The sequence below is a fragment of the Cavia porcellus genome, unplaced genomic scaffold, assembly GCF_034190915.1.
Source record: "Cavia porcellus strain 051 isolate PalLab524CR breed Dunkin Hartley unplaced genomic scaffold, mCavPor4.1 scaffold_31, whole genome shotgun sequence".
Classification (NCBI taxonomy): Eukaryota; Metazoa; Chordata; class Mammalia; order Rodentia; family Caviidae; genus Cavia; species Cavia porcellus.
The window spans coordinates 979,422-999,370 of NW_026947514.1; positions in this window are offsets into that span (position 1 = coordinate 979,422).

Sequence of the window (19,949 nt, forward strand, 5' to 3'; positions counted from 1 at the left end):
AGGGATGGGTGACTCCATCTGTGCCCAGTCCCCAGCCGTCCTCCCTGGTGGGCTTCTGATTGGAGAAACCCCCTTCCCTCCTGCTCCAGTGGAGTTGGTGTGGTCTTGCCTTGGTAGTGGAGATAAGGCCCAAGTACAGGTCTGCCCTTCAGAGTCCAGCATCCCTGTCCATCCCCACCTGACCACATCCGGCCCTGCAGCCACCCAGAGCCTCTCAGAGAGGGGGAAAGTGTTTATTTCCGCTTTAAAGAAAAATAACTCAGAAGTTACGATCTTCAAAATACCAGGTGAAAACTTTCCAGTGCTCGTGTTGCTCTGGGAGCCTTTTATTATTCCAGATCAAGTCCCAGACTCAAGCCGTTTACAACACAAGAGCCCACAAGAAGGGGAGGACGGGGTCTAGGCCAAAGGGACCATGTGCATTATGGAGACAGAGACAAAAACCCACCCTGTCCTCTCAACCTTCTTCAAAGGGACTCAGCGCTTCTCCAGGGTAACTGTGTGCAGCCCTCTGGGGACATCCAGGCCTTGGCTCTTAGCCAACATAGATTCTGGAAGACCCAAGTATAATTGTGGCCCTGCAGGCCGAGGAGGGCCCAGGGCTCAGGCAGCCATGGGCCGAACTCAGGTCCACCTCACAGTGGTCCCGCGGGGCCTGATGTGTCCTGACGTGCCCTGGGTCATCTCCAGGACCAGGATATGTGACTGGTCTGGATGCACTCTGCAGCTGGCCCTGGTCCCCATACCAGGTCCCCGAGCTGAGGGTCTCACCAGGGAGGACAACAGAAGCCATTAGAGCTGTCCACACCCAGGAAGACAGGAAACCTAAAGAAATCCTGTTTCCCCTTGGTGGCAAAAGGCACTGAAAGGTGGGGGAGATCTCCCTACTTCCTCTGGGCCTGTGCAGGCCAGCAGGTCTTGCAGTGTCAGCAGGTGGTCAGGAGCCTGCCCAGGTGGGGGACTCCAGTGGCTGCTGGGGCTGTCTCCCTTGACCAGGTCAGCAGTCTCCAAGTACCTAGTCTGTAGCCATGGTCCAGCAGATGCCTTTCCTCTGCCCTTGTCCGCAGGGCCCACCAGAAGGCTGGCCATGCACCTGCCTGGTGGCTGGGGTGCGGACTTTGTTCTCCAGCCCTGGGCCAGGGCTCAAAGGCAGGCCCTTGATTGCTGCTCCTCCTGATGCTCTGCCGTGGCAACTGAATGGTGTGTAGCAGCTGCTTTTGAAGTAGAGTAGGACATCTGCGTGTCAGAAACCAGGAAATTAAAGTTCTTCACACGTCAGAGGCCTCTGCTCCAGGGTGATTCCCAGGGCCAAGGGTGTGGCAACTGCAGAGCTGGGTGAGACCCCTCCTGCCACCAAGGAGCACAGCCACAGGAGCCCTCAGGGTTTTAGAGCTTGGTGTGTTGGGGACCTGGCCAAGAATCCCAATCTCCCAAACAAGTGTATGGTAGAAGTAAATGAGACAAGTGGTATGATTTTAGGGCTCCAGGAGGATCAAAACCCTCTGCAGAGTCTAAGACTCTAGGAGCTAAAACAAGGAATATCTCTGGGCAGCTTGTATTTATTTAGCTTTCAAACAAGGAAGGGGTTAGAGTGGAAAATGCAGGAAACTGAACAGACCTTGGGAGTGGTTCAAAGACTTCTCCAAGTAACAGATTATGTTTACTTTAGGAGAACTATCTTACATTAATTTAGGAGAAGATTTCCATGTTGCATTTCGCTACAGGGGTGCAATGCCTGCAGCTACAGTCTTTAGTTAGTTAATTGGAGTTGGAGCCAGGTGTCCTCAACTGTGTCTTTATCTTGCCTCTGAGGCGTCTCTGTTTTCAGCTGGCCGTGTCCTAGCCATGCTGCAGCCCTGCACGTGTGTTCAGTTTCCAGCTTCAGTGGCTCCCAACACTGAGCCGTCCATCCAGGGACTGGGCAGCTGGCCACGCTTGGGCTGCCGAGCATGCTTCTCTGCCACATGGTCTTGGGCGGTGCCTGGGCTAGGGGTGGCAGACAGACATGCAGTCTGCATGCTTGGTGGCCCGTAGGAGACCGTGGCTCCCACCTCCAGAGTCTTGCAGCATGGACCCCCATTCTCTCTCATGCTGCTCTCACCTCCTGAACATGTGGCCATGGCCACATGTCACCATGTGACTGCCCTCATGCGCTGGACATCGTCTGAGCCCAGCCACAGTTGTGCTTGGCCATCACATGAGAATGGTATACACAGCAAGACTCTACGCCAGCCTGAGGCCCAGGGAGGACCACACAAGGAAGGCTCCTGTTCTGAGGAAGGGTTTGGAAACCCTCAGTCCTTTGCCTGGTGGTTGCCACGTACTGGGCGCAACAATGACCTTGTCAGTGTCTTTATTTGGAGAGCGAGTGCCACTGACAGTGGTGAGTATGGATCCAAGTTGACCAGGGCTGTCCAGGCCCATGTTGGCCAACGTCCCACATCCACTCGCCGGAGCTCAGGGGTGCCCAGATCCAGCACTGTCTCTGGAGAGACAGGTGTTGGAGTCCCCACCCACCTGACTCTGTAGGGCTTGTGCTACCCAGGCCACACCTGCATTGAGCCTCTCTGCCTGCTCCTGCGGGGGCACCCTCGGGTACCATGGATTGAGTCTCCGGCTTGCAGGTGGCAGATATTGGGCTGTGGCCTCCATAGCCATGTGTGCAGATAGTGGTTCTCTCTCTCCTCTTGGACCTGTTTTCTTGGCCAACCCTGACAGTTCTCTGCCCTCACCCCCACCACAGATCCACAGTCAGGCAGAAGCACCTGCTGTGACACAAAAATAGCCACGGTTTATTTGTGACTCCATGTGCAGTGGGGTCTGGAGGTCGTCACGCCCCCTGCCCTCTGTGCTTTGAGACGTGTTCTGCAGGGGCCACATCTGGTCCTTCCCTCATGGCCACACTCCAGCGCTGCAGGGAAGTAGCCGAGTGGTGCTGTGAGTACCCCAAGTGAAGGCCACATGCTCTGGTCCCAGTGCTGCCAGGACTGTGTTCTTTGAACCTCAGGAAGACCCTGCCATGGCTCCCCCATCCTTCTCCCACCAGCTCCCCAGGGTTCCATCCCACCTGGAAAGCACCCTGGGCCCTGGTGGCCCCAACCCCTCACCAGGAAAGGACCTCACATGAGACCCAGCTGCCTGCCTCTCCATCAATGTCTAGCATCCCTGCATGGCCAGGGAGCCCTGCACAGTGAGGAGGTGGCCTCCCCAACTCCACAGTCCCTGACACGGTGTTGCCATCCCACCATGTGAAGCACGCCTGGCCCTGTCAGCAGGGCAGCTGCTATCATCTGACTTCCCACTTCACGCTCCTCCAGAGCAGTGCCATCATGGACTCTGTCATGGCTTGTATCTACATGTCTCCAGGTCTCATGCAGTCATGCTGCATGAGGGTGTGTAAACGTGGGTTAAGGGTGTGATGCTGGGTGAAGCGTGTGGATAATGGAAGCCTCATTCCGGGCGTGGTATGGAATATAAGCAGACAGAAAGGAGGCTGCCGCCGCCGCTTGCTGCCTTCCGCCTGCCCTGCCATGGACTGTCCCTCCTCTGCCATGCACCCTGCCTTGGAGCAGCCAACCATGCACTGAAACCTCTACAAACGTGAGCCAAAACACACCTTTCCTCCTTTGACTTGTGGCTGTGGGTCCTGTGCTCAGCAATGAGAAACGTAGCTAAGACTGACCTCTAGCCTCCCATTGCCCAGACTGCCAGACTTGGCCTTCTCAGGAATCGCTGACGTCTCTTCCTGCTCTGCCCCACACTCTCCCAGTCCTCCGCTGCCTCTTGGCCTCTGCCTCCAGCCCCCTGGCCAGTGCCTGCATCCCCTCCAAGGGGGCAGCCACCGAGGGACTTCCCTCTCCACTCCTCCCAGGACACCTCGGCCTGCTTCACCATGCGCGCACTCCGAGACCCCAGCCTCACATCCGGCTCCTTCCTCACTACCATCCGTCACACCGCCTCCTGCTCTTCCTCTTGCTCAGCCATGGTTAAATCTCCCTGGGCACGTGCACCCACAGGGCCACTCGCGCCCACGCCCACACGCAGAGGACACTGCGTCCCTCCCAGCGCTGGCCGGCTTTCTCCACAGTGGCCAGCACATGCATGCACAAAGTGAAACACATAGTCTTGTCTGGCAGTGTTGCCTCTGCACAAATGGAGTCATGCATATTTCATGGGTTGTCTGCAACTTGCTTTTTATATTTAACACAGCGCCTCCAGAGCTCTCCGAGTTGGCACATGTGCCCGACCTCTTTTTCTTCTTTCTTTCTGTGCTGGCTGTGGATTCTTTGTCCTGTGACTGGCACTGCTCTGCTGGTGGGGAGTTCAGACTCCTCTGTCCTTCCTTTTCAATTATTCTTCCCCTGTCTCCACACGGCCGCTGCACATGTCCTGCTGCATGGAGGGGACCGTCTCCCGTGGCCGAGCCTCACAGGAGGGCTGAGTATGGTGGCGTGTGACTGTTTGGGATGGGAATTCCCGAACTGGGTCCTGAATACATAATATTCCCCACGACTGTGGCCCGAGCCCCTGCCTCTCCTGTGCCTGCATCAGTCTTTCGTCATTTATTCCCAGTTTTAGGGGTGACAGCCATCGTTCCTTGTTGCTTCCTTCAGGATCTCCCTGACTAACGCTGAAACCAAGCACCATTTCATTTTGGTTTGTCTGTTTTCAGATCACCGTCCTTGCGCTTGGACTGAGAAACAGACTTCCTGTCATCCCAGTGGCAGTGTGTCCGTCTTCCCGTAGCCGAGCTGCACCTGCTGCATCTTGTCAACCGAACGCACTCGGTCTCTGCAAATCCAGTCTCCCTGCTCTCCCTCCGCAGAGAACAGGATTTGCCAGCACTGTTGTTTCCGGCTGAATTTTAGCCAGCTGGCCAGACTCCGTGTGTGAGGCAACCGCGGTCACCTGGGGTCCCGGCGCCCGGACACATCTCTCTGGGAGACCGTGGACCTTTCTATGACATTCACTTCCTCACGCAAGAGCCAGACACAGACATCTCTTCACTTACCACGTTTTCTTCTGTGCCCGCCAATAAAGTTGCCATTTTCCTCACTGAGCTTCTTGCTTGCTTTTTGCCTCTCAGAGCACATTACAGATTTTCTCGCTCCTGTAAGAAGAGACGGCTTCTTTAAATAGTCATTTCTCATGTGCGGAGGGAAAGTATGGATTTTTCGACGCTGCCCGTGTCTGACTCTCTCACTGGACTCTGATTAGTCGTTTATGGTTCCTTTTCCCTTGGAGTTTCCAGACGCAATCATGTTATGAGAAGCACAGCCGCGTCAGTTTTTCACTTCAGGACTCATGGCTCTTAAAGTTCACATTGTGGGCCACAGGGAGCAGAAGCTGCTCCCCAGGGGTGAGGGGTTCCCTCTCCCCCTTCTGGGAATTCTCCTCCCCATCAGAGGAGCATGGGCCCACTGTGTCAGTGGAGGGAATGTACCTTCTGCCTCGGTGACTCGTAACAATCACAGGAATAGGCAGGCATCCCCCGGTTTCCGCAGGGAGCCTTCCCTCCTCCAGGCTGGCTCTGTTCCCTGGTGCCCTCCGTCCCTCGCTGGATGTGATGGCTCCTGCATGTGGCTGGACACCCCCGAGGGTCCCCAGCCGCCCAGAGGCACAGTCAGAGAAGGAGCACACCCACAGAGAAAAGAACCTGAAACCTGGAACTTGCTTGATTTCCCTCCCTGTCCAGGTTCAGCTGTCTCTATGCTGGCTCAGGTGAGCCAGTGTGTTCCTGGCTACCGAGACAGAACATACCCTCGTGCCCAGAAGGCCTGGCTCTGGGTCCTGCTGCACCAGCAGCTCCTGGATGGTGAATGGGACACCTCCACCAGGATCCACGGGTCCTGTGTGTGGAGTCCTGGGGGCAGACGCCCGGCAGACCTGCCCTCGGGGGTCTCGAGCAGTGAGCCGTGGTGCCCTCAGTGCTTGGGCAGCATTGAGCATTAGTACCGCCGCCCCGTCATTGCTACTGGTGTCCCGGGCGCCCACCCTGGCCTGCGCTCCTGCCTGCAATGCCCGGGGCTTCCGGTCCCACAAATTCCGGCAACACGCAGTGGCACAGGGCTTATTAATTTTTTACACTCTAATGAGTGAAACATGGCATCTTGTTGCTTTAATTTGTGTTTCTTGGCGTTAGCAGTGAAGCCCAGCATCTTCTCCATATTTATTACACAGTTTTCTCCCCATATTTATTGTTTCTTATCACTTGCTCATTTTTTATTGGGTTTCTTGCCTTTTTCTTATTGATTCTCAGGAATTATTTATGTATCCGGACAGTGATACTTCATCGGTTATGGGGGTTGTAAATACATCCTCCCAGACCCAGGCTCGGGTTTTTTCCTTTCTTTGTGGATGGCGTCTTTTGCTGAACAGAATCTTAAATTTTCACGGGTCCGCGGCACCAACTTTCCCCATGCTTTGTGATGCCCACGGGTGGCTTCTGCAGCTTTGCATTCCGCACCCGGGCTCCGGTCCCTGTGGTATTCATTCTTTTGGGGTGCAGTACTTTCACCCCTCATTCCAGAGCAGAGCTTGAGTACTCCAGCCCCCGCTGAGGGCCCAGCACAGGCCGAGTAGGGACACTCACGGCTCCTGACCCTTCGAGTTCTTTATGTTGCTTCCACTCCAAGCCCTACTGACTCAGACTCATCCCTGGGGGAGCCCCACCCTCGCCCTCGGGTGCTGGCTACTTTGGACCCATTGCTCACACGTTCATCTCTCAGCTCTGAAACCTGTTTGGTTGTAGGCGGGAAGCACACTTAGTCTTTGAGCAGTGACAGGGATTTTCATCGTGATCATGTGCTGCCTCCCGGAGCGTGGCCTACGTCTCCATCTATGCAGGCTCTTTGATGTGGTCGAGTTTTGCCATTTCTTCCTACTGGGAAGGTCTTGCTCTCTGGACACTGTTTCTCCCCACTGCTCGTGGCATTTTCCCGTGTTACATTCACACATTTTGCTTTTTAACGATGATCTCTGTTCCAAAGCTCCCTGATCTCTGAGGTTAGCACTTCTCTGGGGTTACCTGGCTGTCCCCTGCAGGACAGTCTGGACGGCAGTGGCCTCGCCTGCTCCTCTCTGGGCTCCTCTCCCCTTCCCTGTGCTCCTCTCCCCCTGAGCCCTGGGCGGAGCTGGTTTTCAAGGCTGGGGTTACATCTCACTCCGAAGGAGGTGAAGGAGGCATATTGTTCATCCTTAGGAGGCAGAAGGGTCTGCAGGTGATATTTATGTCCTCTAGCACTTCAGTTCCTCAGGATTTTAATGCGGTGTTAGGGGTCACCAGTGTTACTGCCCGACGGTGCCACAGTCCCTGATGGTCCTCGAGCCCAGCAGACATCCCTGGGTTCCTCTCATGGAGTTTCTTCCCTCACCTGGCTTCTTGTTTCCAGCCCCATTGCTTCAGTTCCGATTTCCTCTGGTCAGGTGGGCCTCTCGGCAGGGGTCCTGTGAATTATGCCCCGGGGCAAAGTCGGGCCCTTGGTTCTAACCGCCTTGCTTACACCCTGTTGGGGATGGTTCAGCGGGCAGAGGTCTCCCCACACCGTCTTTGCAGTTACAGCTTTCCTTTCAAATTGTGTTTTAAATAATTTATAATTTAATTATAATTTCTTTTTAGTAGAGTGATATTGAAGGACAGGCAGCACTGCATGTATTGGAGGTGTAAAATCTGGTACGTTAGACACGTGTGCATGCTTGTGAATCAGGGAGCACAGTCATCACCCAGCATCACCACGTATCCTCTTGCTCCTCCAGCCTCAGCCCTGTCCCCAGGACAGCACTGTCACACGCTCCGTCTCTCGGGTTAGGGTGCATTTCCTGTAGCTGTATATAAACGGAAGCACCGAGTATGTCCTCCTTGGGCAGGGGTCTGGCTTCCTCCAGCTAGGTTGTTATAAGTCACTGGGGCCTCAGCATACCAGTAGTCCACCCCTTTTTATGGCTCAATAGTGCTCAGTTATAGGACTGTGTATGATCTGCTGGTCCATTTGCCAGTCGAGGGACTGGGCGGTCTCCGGTTTCGGTGATTACAAACAGTGCCGAGGGAACGTCTGTGCACGGTGCTTCCGACTCCCGGCAGGGGCGCTGGGTGGTGCGGTCTGTGTGTGCTTCGTGTTCAGCAAACATTCGGGCTGTTCTCTGAAATGGCTGCACCACTTGTACGCTTCCACCAACCGTGATTCTAGCTCCTAGCGGTTCACCGGTTGGACTTTTGAATATAGACACGACCAGGTGTACAGTGATTTTAATTTGCATCTTTTTGTTGGCTGCTAATACTGAGAATCATTTCACACCATTTTTGCTACCTATATTTGTTTGGTGAAGTGTCTGAATCTTTTGTTTCTCCTTGTATAGCTGCTTGTTTGTTGTTATTGCGGTTCATGGGTTCTGTCTGCTCTGAGTAGAAGTCCTCCACAGACGGGCACCTCGGACGCGTGTTCCCGTATTGTTTTGTCTTTGCACTCTTACACGTGTACTTAGAAGACTGGCAGTTCTTGATCTGGTCAAGTGCACTCTACCAGACTGTCCTTTTGTGGATTATCTGTTTGATGTCTTCTAACAAAAATCCTTGTGTAATTTAAGGCCAAACTATAGGCTGAGGAAGCAGCTCAGTGCAAAGGCCGTGGGTTAGTCCCCAGCAGGGGAGGAAACGCTTTCTTCTGTTTTCCTCTAGAAGTTCATAGTTTGCGATCCCTGATCCACTCTGAATTAAAATTTGGCTGTGAAGCGTGGGTCAGAGTTTCCTTGTGGGTTCATTTATTGAAAGGTTATATCTTCTTCACTTGTCTTTCTACTTTGGTCAGACATCACTTAACTGTGTGTGAATTTATTTCTGGAGTCTCTGTTGTGTCTCTTTGTGCCAATACCATACGCTTTTTGATTAATTTACTTTGTAATTAACCTTGAAAACAGATTGACAAGTCCTCCAGCTTTGTTCTTGTTCGTGCTTCTTTTGATTGTTCTAGTGCCTTCTTGCATCCACATGAATTTAGAGTCCAGTTGTTAATATCCACAGAACAGGCCTGCAGAGCCTCGCTGACTTGCGCTGGTCGGAGGAAGGTGCGGGAGGTCGACATTCCCCCACTTTGAGTTTGCCGTCATGAACGCGGCTCGCATCCCTCTGGGTGGGTCTTGTTCATCTCTTCCACAGTACTTTGGTCTTCAGTGGCCAGGGCCGGACACGGCTCCTGTTAGACGTTTGCCTGGTCACGTCACACCTGCCGCGGGTCTGTGACTGATGTCACTTTTGAAATGTCGATTTCTAGTTATTAGCTGTAAATACATAAAAATACAGTTGATTTGTGTATTTTTTAAACCCTCGTCACCTTGCTTACTTATCTAGCAGTTCTGGTGGCTTTAATTTGCGGATTCCACAAGCTAGTCCGTCTACACAGGCAATAAGAAAAGCGTTTTTTTCCATCTACCTGACTTTTCTTTCTTTTTCTTGCCTTATGCATTAAGTGGAACCTCCAGGGTAATTTGTGATAAAAGAGGTAAGAGCCCATGTCTTTAACTTTTCTCAATCTCAGGAAGATGTAACGCTTCGTTTTGTTTTTGTAGAAGACCTTTATCAGACAAGGAGGTTACACTTTGTTCCGTGTTTACCAACGTTTTTGTTATGAGTAAGTGGTGGGCTTTAAGCATTTTTTCTATTGAGACAGTTTTTTTCTTTTTGGTTTACTAACATAGTGAAATTGACTAATTTTTGAATATCAAGCAACTCGTCTTCTGCTGTAATAAATCTGCACTGTATTTTGTGATTTCGCTTCATATGTATTTCAAGGAATCGGCCCACTTCACTGGATGTCTAATTTGTTACGGGACAGCTGTCGGCAGTGATCCGTCCCTCTCACCAGGGTGTGGAAGGTCTGGTGCCATCCACCCCTTCCCGACACTGGATTGGGAATTTGTGCCTTCTTTCTGATTTCTTGACCCATCAGACTAGAAGTATACATTTTTTAGTTGGTAAATGGAAATGACCAACTTTTACTTTCTTTGGTTTTTCTTTGTACTTCCTCTTTTTTATTGATTTCTGCTTTGTATTATTTTTTTTCTGCTTGCTTTGAGTTTAATTTCCTCATCTTTCTGATGTCCTAGGCTGAGAGCTTAGGCCGTCGCCTGGAGCTCTTTCCTCCGGGTTTGGCTGGTCCTCTGCCTGCTGTGGTGCAGTGTGCTTGGTCCTCGGGGTGGTAGTGCTGGGTGGAGAACCTGAGGAGTGGGACCTGGCAAGGCGCCGGCTGGCCTGGAATGTGGTCCCCCTTGGAAGACGCTCTGGGCTCTGCTGCTGTCGATGGAAGGTTCTGGGCAGGTCCATTGGGTCAGGTGAGTTCGTGGCATTTCTCAAGAAATATATAGAGACATTTCTCCTTTAAAGACCCAGCTATGTTGTTGCAAGCAGGTCATTAAAATGGGTGGGCCACTAAAGGAGGAACTGCACAGAGAGTGCACGTTATAATATACAGAACAAGGAAATGGTCAGAGAAACTCCAATTTGACAACTTCCTTTTATTTGCATAACTCTTACATGCGGGATATAAAACTACAGTACTTTATTGTACAATATAATCAGCAAAATTTACAGCACTGTATAAAAAGATTTACTGTGCAAAAAAGGCACTGGGGCTGTATAATAAGACGTACAAAGCCACACAAAAAGAGGGGTTGAGAGCACAAACACACACCTTGGCTGCAGGTCCGAGTCATCATTAACAGGCAGGGCGTTAAAAGAGGGAAATCTGCATATTTCTTGTGTTTCCTGCTTATCCCTGAGCACATGGGAAGCGTGGCTACAGTTGTGAGCTGTCCGTCCCACTTGCAGCTTGATCCATGTCTGCTGCAGGGTTCTGGGGCTTTGTGCTTCGCGGTGCCCGTCGCAGGGTGGGCGGCCTGTCCTGTGTCCTGAGAAGTGTGTCTTCCTCCCCGTGACCCTGGTCGGCAGGGCTCCTGGGCTCCAGCTGTTTCTGGCCAGCGTTACCATGGCGGATCTTTTGGTTTGTGTGCAGTTACGTGTGCCGCCGAGCACGGCTCTGTGCAGGTAGCACACAGACGGCGCCTGCCTCCGCCCAGGAACTTTGTCTCACTGCGTGTTGGTCATACTCTCCCTGTTGATAGGAAGCTTAAATATTCTGTATTTGTCACCGGCTCTTTTATTCCCTGTCCTGTTTCTAGCTTCTGTGAGGCTGAACCCGAGTGTAATGTCTCCCCTTTGTCCCCTCCTGGGCCACACCCCCTCCCGTGTCCTCGCCCCCGTGGGGTTGCGGGAACCCCACGCTCGCTCCCGGGCCTTGGCCTCCTCCCCGGGCCCTCAGCCACTCTGCCTCTCCTCACCCCTGTCCAGGTCACTCTTCCTCCTGGACACCGTTTAACTTTCCTGGCGAGGGGTCTGGGTGCAGCGGTCTCACCTCTCTTAGTCTGCAAGCTTCTCTCTCTGGCCTCAGTTTTCGACAGACACCTTCAGCTGCCGGTCTGGCGCCCTGTATGTCAGAGCTGCTTCCCATGACCTTCAGGCCGTGTCGACAGGAAGTCCAAGGTCATCCGCGTGCTTGTTCTGCTGTGTGGAGTGCGGTTTTTCTATGTCTGCTTTTAGTTTGCTTTTTCGTTAGCACACGTCCGTAGCCCATCACACTTGCCTTCCCTTGTGGGGTTGGTGCCTGTGGACAGCACATTTAATTCTTCTTTCTCCCCTTCCTCCCCCGCTTTTCCCTCCCTGCGTCTCTTCACCTCCTTCCGATTAGAACAATCTCCCTACCTGCGATTACCGAGATAAAAGATTTAGTTTGCTCTTTATTCATACTTTGGATTTCTCATACGAGAGAACCCCTGCTATAATTAAGCTTGTGTGTCTGGTTTATTTCTCTTAGCATTACGGTCTCAAGGGCATCCATTCTCCTACAAATGTCTCAAGTTCATCCTTCTTTATGGCAGAATAGTGCTCCGCTGTGTGTAAACACCGCATTTTCTCCATCCACTCATCTGTCGGTGGACATGCAGGCCCCTTCCAGGTCCAGCTGTGATGAGTGGTGCTGCTGTGTGTTGAGGGGTGTGCATGTATTGCTGTGAGCTCTCTAGGAAGACACCTAGAAGGGGAGGAGCTGGGTCAAACGAAACCTCTGGTTTCAGTTTTTCGAGGACTCTCCACACTGATCTCCACAGCAGTGTATTTGTCTCCACTCCCACCAAAAGTACAGAAGAGGCTCTTTCCCCTCAGCCCCTCCAGCGTTTGCTATCGTCTGGCTCCTTGCTAAGAGCCATTCCTTCTGGGATGTGATGGAATCTCAGTGCTGTCTTGATTTGCGTTTCTCTGATGGCTGGCAGTGTCGAACATTTTGTTCACTTACTATTGACATTTGTACTTCCTCGGAGAAGTGTCTGTGTTTTCATTTGCCTATCTTTTGAGTGGATCTTTTATTTTGGGGAGTGTCTAATTTCTTTGAGTTCTTTGTGTTTTCTATGTATGAGCCCCTTGAGGAAGAGCAGGCAAAACTTTTCCCATTCTATGTGTTGTCACTTTTTTGTGTGCCTGGAATTGAACGCAGGACCTTGTGCTTGGCAGGCAGGCGCTCGTGCCCGAGCGACATCCCTGGCCCTATAGGTTGTATCTTTACTCTACTGGTTTTTTCCCTTGCTGTGCAGAAGCTTTTGAATTTGCTACGATCCAATTTGTTGATTCTTGCATTGTTTCTTGTGCCACTGGAGTTCTGTTCAGAAAGTCCTCGCCTCTCACTTTAAGAGCTTTAACTACTTTGTCTCCCAGCAGACTGTTTCTGTCTTAATGTTTAGATCCTCGATCCATTTTGGTTTTAGTTTAGACGTGGTGAGGTATGTGGTTCTAGACTCCGTCTCCTGCCTGTGGGTTCCAGTTTTCCCAGCCTCCTTTATTGAAGAGTCTGTCTTTCCCTAAGACCAAACAGTTGAGTGTGCCAGAGCTGTTCTGGGTCACACATCTGTTTTTAAGGCAGTACCATGCTGTTCTTATCACTGTAGCTTTGTAATATAACTTCAGATGTGGGCTTGGGGTGCCTCCTGCTTTGCTCTTGTGACCCGTGGGACTTTAGCACTGTTTTCTCTAGTTCTGTGAGCAGAGCTGCTGGACTTGGCCTGGGACTGTGTTAAACTGTGGCAGTGCAGCCGTTTGGCTGTGTGGTCCCACCACTCAGGGACAGAGGACATCTTGCCACTTTTTGGTCCTCTTCAGTCTCTTTCTGAGTATTGCAGGTTTCACTGCAGAGACCTTTCACCTTCTTGGTTCGTTTGCTTCCTAAATGTTTAGTTTTTCTCGATGCTGTTGTGATGGTATTATTTTCTTTACGTCTTTCTGTGAGTCCATCATTGGTGCATGGGAGCACGATTGATTTTTGTGTGTGGATTTCATACCTTGCTACATTGCTAAATTGGGTTATTAATTCCAGAAGCCTCTTGATGGGGTTTCTTGGGTCTTGTAAGTGTAGGATCGTGTCATCCGCAAATAATGGTGATTTGTCTTCTTCGTTTCCTGTACGTGTCCCTGATTTCTTTTTCCTGCCTGATCGCTCTGGCTGAGGTTCGAGCTGTGTGCGGAGCAGGAGTGTGGCAGTGGACTCCTTGTCCTGTGTGGCCTCTCGCCTGCCTCCTCCTGTGTCTCTGCTGGGCATCGTGCTCCTCTGCTTTCCTGCACATGGAGACTCTGTCCCCATGAGCTCTGTCCCTCTTGCCTGCGGGTCCCATCCTGAGCTGTGTCGGCCCCTGTTCCCATTGGATGATTTTTCTTCTCATTTTGCGTTTTATTTTCCTGCTTGTTTGCATAGCTGGTGATTCTGACAGGATGCCAGACCTTGTGATTATTATGGTACTGACTGCAGTTATTTTGTACCGTTTTTAATATTTTCAGAGCTTGTTATAGAGCATGGTTATTTTTAGTCCCTTAACTGCTTACTATTTTTGAGGCTTAGACTGAAGCTTTGCTAGCTGGGTGCAGAGCGGCCTTTGGATTAGTGCTAACCCTCTGCTCAGCACCACGCCTTCCTGGTGCCTCATCTGAGGTCTGTGCTGCCCGGCTGTTCTGTCTGGTGGTAGGAACGTGAGCCACCCTGTCCCGCAGACCTGCCACCCCTTCCTGGCAGGCAGAGCCCTTGCCTGTGGGTGCTAGGAGACACTGCAGAGTTCAGAGCCCCTGTGCAGCTCCTGCTCTGAGCACTGCGTGCAGACCCCCACGCAGACCTAAACCCCAAGAATCTGAAGACACTGTGCTGCCTTTGCTCTTTCAGCCAGGACACCCCCCGCCCCCCAATTGCTCTCCAGTCTACAGGGCCTGCGGGTGAAGCCAGGGCTTTCTGTGGTCTCCCTGGTGCCAGTGGTTTCTCAGGGTTTTCCGGAGCAGGGTTTTCCATGTGTGTAACACTGACGACAGGGTGGTGGGGTCTGTTCATTGGCTTTCAATTTTAAAAATCAGCAAGGAGACAAAGGGCAGGGACTTTGTTTTATGACAAAACAGCTCAGTGCCCCGAGCCATATGCCTGGGACCCGGATGTCACCAGCAGCCTCAGGGCTGAGCAGCAGTCAGAACACTGGGTGAGAAGCGAGCAGAGCAGACATGTTTTGGTCTAAAATTAGCAAAGCAGGAAATAGAAACTCGGGTTGCTTGTTTAGAGTTTTGGGATAACTTAGATGAAAACACGGATCAGCAAAGTGGGGCTGCCACAGTCTGGGCCCTTGGGGCCGGCACACACGCAGAGCCTGGGAAGCAAGGCGGAGGGCAGGAGGGAGGGAGGACATGGCCTGGCCGGCAGAGGCAGCGACCTCTGCCACCCACCAGCTCTGGAGCCCAGAGCTGCTCCGACTGCCTGGTGTCCCCTGCTTGGTCACTGGCACCTGACAGCCGACAGCTGTCACTCACTCACCTGCTACCTGCAGGGCCCGGTGCTGAAGTCTGAGAGAAAGCAGGACCAGAGGCTGTGAGGTCTGAGTCACCACTGTTCATGGGACGAGGTGTCCACGCGGGGGACGTGGTGGCCCCACCTGCAGGGGTGGAAGGCTGTGGCCCAGGAGGGTGACAGGGACATGGTTACCCTGAACAGCTGTGCTCTGCACACATGTGTGTGTGTGCTTGTGCATTGAGATGCGTACATGCACGCTGCATTCTACTGGTCTCTGCCTCCCAGCCGTGCCCTGGGAGCCCCTCTGGGCACAGGTGTGGAGCGGTGTGGGGGGACAGGGAGAGGGAAGGGAGGGCACCTGGCCACACTGGCCAGAGCTCCGAGAGGAGGGATGGCAGAGAACATCGTACACAGGCAGCACCTGAATGTCCATCTGTCCACCCGTCCCTCTTACGGGAGTCACAGGAGTGAGAGCACAGTACAGGCTGAGCCCGTCTCCTTCGGCCATGCCTGTGTCCCCAGGAGCCCTCGGTCCCCGTTCTGTGTATGTGCAGAATAAACCTAGTACTCAGAGGTGATGCCAGCCTCGGTGTGGGAGAAGGAAACGTGCCAGAGGGAACGCAGAGCTGGCCGAGCCTGTGGTGGACAGGACAGGGAGGGATGGACACCGACAGGGCAGGTACTGCCGCCTGTCAGGCCCAGGGCCGGCGGCCCTGGGTGAGGAGGCCCCCAGCTCTGCAGCAGCTCTGGGAGCCGCCTGCACCAGGGCCTCCTTCAGGGAGGAGGGAGGTGAGACCCGGTGGTGGCCAGAGAGGGCCCAGCCCTTACACATCATGATGCTCAGGGCCTGGGCCAGGCCTGGGCAGAGCAGGAGCATGGCCTGGGCAGGTGGAGCCACAGGGAAACTGAGGCCCCACAGGGCCAGTCGACGGCTCTGCCATTCATCTGCCCCCATGCAGCCATTTCCCTTCACCCACCCCAACATTCCCTCGTCCATGTGCCCCTTCCCACCCCTCTCCTGGTCTCTCCTGCCCACCTGTCCTCCGCGCACCATCAGAAAGCTGCATTTCCTGCCTGCCTGGTCTGCAGGGAGGACTCAACATCCTGCCTGGCTGGTGGGGTCTGCTCAGAGCCCAGGCACTGGAGCGAGTCCGAGGGGCCACCCTGGTGTCAGTGTGGCGAGCAAGGTGGGTTACATCACAGGGAAGACACCAGGCAGGGAGGATCACACCTGGATCTTGATGTTTGAGAGGCTGAGGCAGCAAGATCACAAGTCCGACCTGGGCAACTTAGGGAAAGTCTGTCTCAAAATTATAAGAACCGCGGAATGAGGGAGGCTGGGGATGTAGCTCAGTGCAAGTCCCCAAGTTTGGTCCTCAGGGCCACGAGGAGGGCACTGGTGACCCTCTCGCCACCCTCAGGGCCTCCTGTCCAGATAGGTCAGAGCCAAGGTTAGCAGGGACCACAGGTGGATGTCCAGGGTCTTGTGGGTCAGCAGAGGGGTGACCAGGCAGTGTTTGATGTAGAAAGAGGCCCAGCTGCGCCCATGGCCCTGACCCAGTAGGGAGCTGCACCCATATCCCAGCCCGCCTGAGTCCACAGTGTACCCTGTCCCGTGTGGCGGTCCCAGCCGCACCTGGGTTCCTGGGCAGGAGAGGGTTAAGGAAACAAGGAACAGATCTAATTTACATGCAAAAGCTTCTCCATCCCTTTGTCCTGACACCCCAAGGCTTGTGCGAGCCAATCAATATTTTATGAAGACGTTTCCTGCCAGCCTGGGGGGGCACAGGTTCCTTCTGCAGGGGGAGGAGCGGGAACTCGGGTCTGCAGCTGCAGCCCTGCGTGTCTTCACAGCTGAATCCTCCTGAGCTGACCCGTGTGCTCTGAAAGAGACCCAGGCTCCTCTGATGCAGGACCGGAGTGAAGCAGGCAGGGAGGCTCCTCAGCGTGCAAGGGCAGCGCACGCATGCCGGACACTTGTGCCTGGATGGGTGGAATGTGGATGGGTGGACAGGTAGATGGAGGGATGGAGGGATGGATGGACAGACTGACGAATGGAGGGATGAACAGATGGATGGGTGGATGGATGGACAAAAGTATGGTGGGTGGCCAGGTGGATGGGTGGATGGGTGGATGGATGAATGGGTGGAAGGACAGGTAAATGGGCAGACAGATGGAGGGATGAATATATGTATGAATGGATGGATGGTTGTATGGGTGGACATTTCGGTGAATAAATGGGTAGATGGATGGATGGGTGGGTGAACAGGTGGATGACTGGATGGGTAGATAAATGGATGGATGGATGGACTGATGGACAGATACATGGGCAGATGGGCAGATGTATACTTGCTCTGTTCCAACAGCTGCTGTTGGAACAGAGCAAGTATACATCTGCCCTGAGAACTGTACTGGTGTCCCATGGGCCACCAGAGGCCCAGACCTTGGAGTGGGAGGCCAGGCCCTGGTGTGTGACTGCCCAGCTCCTCTTTCGCCTGTCTCCTCGGGGAAAGCGTGGCACCTCCCCCTTCCCTGGCTCTTCTCCAGGTCCTTAGTGGAGGGTGGCCCCTGTCCCTGCCACCACTGTCACCTTGACCCCTTGTGGAGCCTCTTTGTTTCATGGAAGCTCTAGGATCTGCCCCAAGTCGTGGAAGCAAATACTCTTCATCCCAGTAACATGCAGGTCCAGTGCAGGGCACTCCAGCTCCATGGAGACAGAGACCGGATGCTAGAAGCACCGGCCTCGAGTGTACACCTACTCGGGACACAGGGACTCCAGACACCCGAATCTAGGCCTGCCCTGCTCTCTGAGGTGGTCCCACTTGGAGCGGGGGTTCCCGGAGTGCTGAGGAGGGTGGCGGAGAGCAGATCCGCCTGCCCAGGGAGGGTTCTGTCCTGCTAAGGCCATCAGCGGCTTCTGGCATCACTGAGGCCTCGGATTAGGCTGCTCCTTGTTCCTGTCCCTGGAGCCTTGGGGCCCAGCATCTGACAAAGGAAGGAGGTGTCTGGTTCACAATTCTGTAGCTGCAAGGGTACAGGCTCAGGCCTGGCGAGGTCCCCAGGTGGCTGGCATCACGTGAGGGCACTCATCACACTGTGTGGGGGCAGGAAGCTGGGCGGCTGGGCAGGACCAGGCTGCACATCAATCACAGCCCCCCCTACAGGGCTGGCCAGGGCCCCGGGCTCTTCCAAGGTGGCCCCCATGGCTGTCCCCCTGCTGGGGCCCTGCTCTCAGAGGCTACATGGCCTGCTGCTCCCACCCTGGAGGTCACAGGTCTAGCCGAGTGCCTGGTGATGACAAACTCCCCAGGCCGGTCCCACCCCTAGCTGGCAGCCTCTCCTAGTCTGGGAGGGAGGGGGCTTCACACTAAGGGACAGTAGGGTTCCCCCCAGGTGGCTCTGCTCTGGTTGGGTGTAGAGGAGTGAGGGAAGGTGGGCAGGGCAGGACACACGGCAGCCACGGCTGGAGGCTGCAGAAGAGCCAGGCCAGTCTGTCGAGTGGCTGGGCCCAAGGGCTGAATCAGAAAAGGCGGCAGCTCGGGTACGGGGCAGCACAAGTGCCCCGAGGGCTCAGGAGAGAATGCTGTCCCCAAAGCACCACATTCTGCCGATACCCAGATGCTGCGGGCAGAGCCCAGCTGGCCATGAGGAGCGGCAGACAGGAGTCAGGCTGTTGTTCTGGCTAGCACCCACGGCAGCCTATTACACAGCCACGAGAAAGGAGTCATTCACTCTGCCCCTCCGCTCTCACAAATGCACACCCACGCACATGCATACACAGCACACATGCCTGTGTGCGTGCAAGGATGCCTGAGGCATGGGCACACATGTCTTACACACAAGCATACATGCAAACAGGCACACTGGAACTTGTGCCTGTACATACACACATGCACACGGACCTGCCCAACTTGGGCATGTGCTTGCGAAAACACAGACTCTAGGAACACAGCCCTGGAAAAGCAGCCACAAGCAGGCCAGCCAAAGAGAAGAGGTCAGCATCGTGGCTTCCTGTGCGGCAGAGGCCCTTCCACCCATCCTGCAGGCCAGGGCTGGGCACCACAGGTCCAGCACGTCCAGGGTAGGGTCAGGAGGCTGCCTGGACGCTGGTGGCTGCATTCGGATGCTGGAGCAGGTGGCTGGGCAGGGCCACAGCCAGCACAGAGGCAGGCCTATGGCCAAGGACATGGTGAGAACCCACAGCCCCCAGGCTCGCAGGCTCCCCAGGGATCCTGTGCCTTGCTCCAGTGAAGAGGAAAATGAGAACAGAGCCTCCCTCCAGCAGTCCAACGGATGCAGGCTGCTGTTGGGGGCGACTGTGAGCATCCCCGGCCTGCCCTGGCTCCACAGCAGGCGGGAGGGCTAAGCCTACCCAGGCCGCACGCAGCCTTTCATCTCCAACGGCCGCTGTCTTAAATCTTTAAACAGCACCTTCTGCCGGGTGAGTGCTCCACACAGCTGTGACAGGCGGAGAGGGTGGGGCCCTGCCGTGGGCAGCATGGCCCCCATCTGGCCAGCTGCCCACCACAACTGTGCCCGGCCTCGTCCTGAGGTTGTGGTCCTGGGAGCTTCCTGGACACCAGCTGCCCTCATGGCTGCCCTGCCAAGAGCTCAGTGGTTGGCAGGCTGCTGCTGGGGGCACCGCTGCCTTCTCCTGCCTCTGCAGCCTCCGATGCCCTGGGCTGGGGAGACAAGCTTGGCCACTGCACACTAGCTGCCTTCCTAGGCCCTGGGGTCTCTTGGGTGCCCCTCCCTCCTTCTAACATCAGTTGTGGGCACTTCCTGGGCTGGACTTGGGGCTGGCTTCTGCTCAGCTGGGGCAAAGCCTGCCGTGTCCACCCCTGAGCTTGGACCACCTTGCTTCCTGGGTCTGAGGACATCGTGTCAGAACAGGGAAGGATCTGAACAGCTAGGGTGGGTCCAAATGTGCCTCAGCTCCCCCGTGAGCCCGAGATAGCCCGTCAGTGCATGCGGTGTCAAGTGACATGCCAGGCTATGCCTAGGCAGCAGGACACGGCAGGGCCCAGCTAGAGAGGAGTCTCAGTCCCCAGGTCCCAGGGGGGTGGCTGGGGACCCAGCCCATGAGGAGTGGCCTGC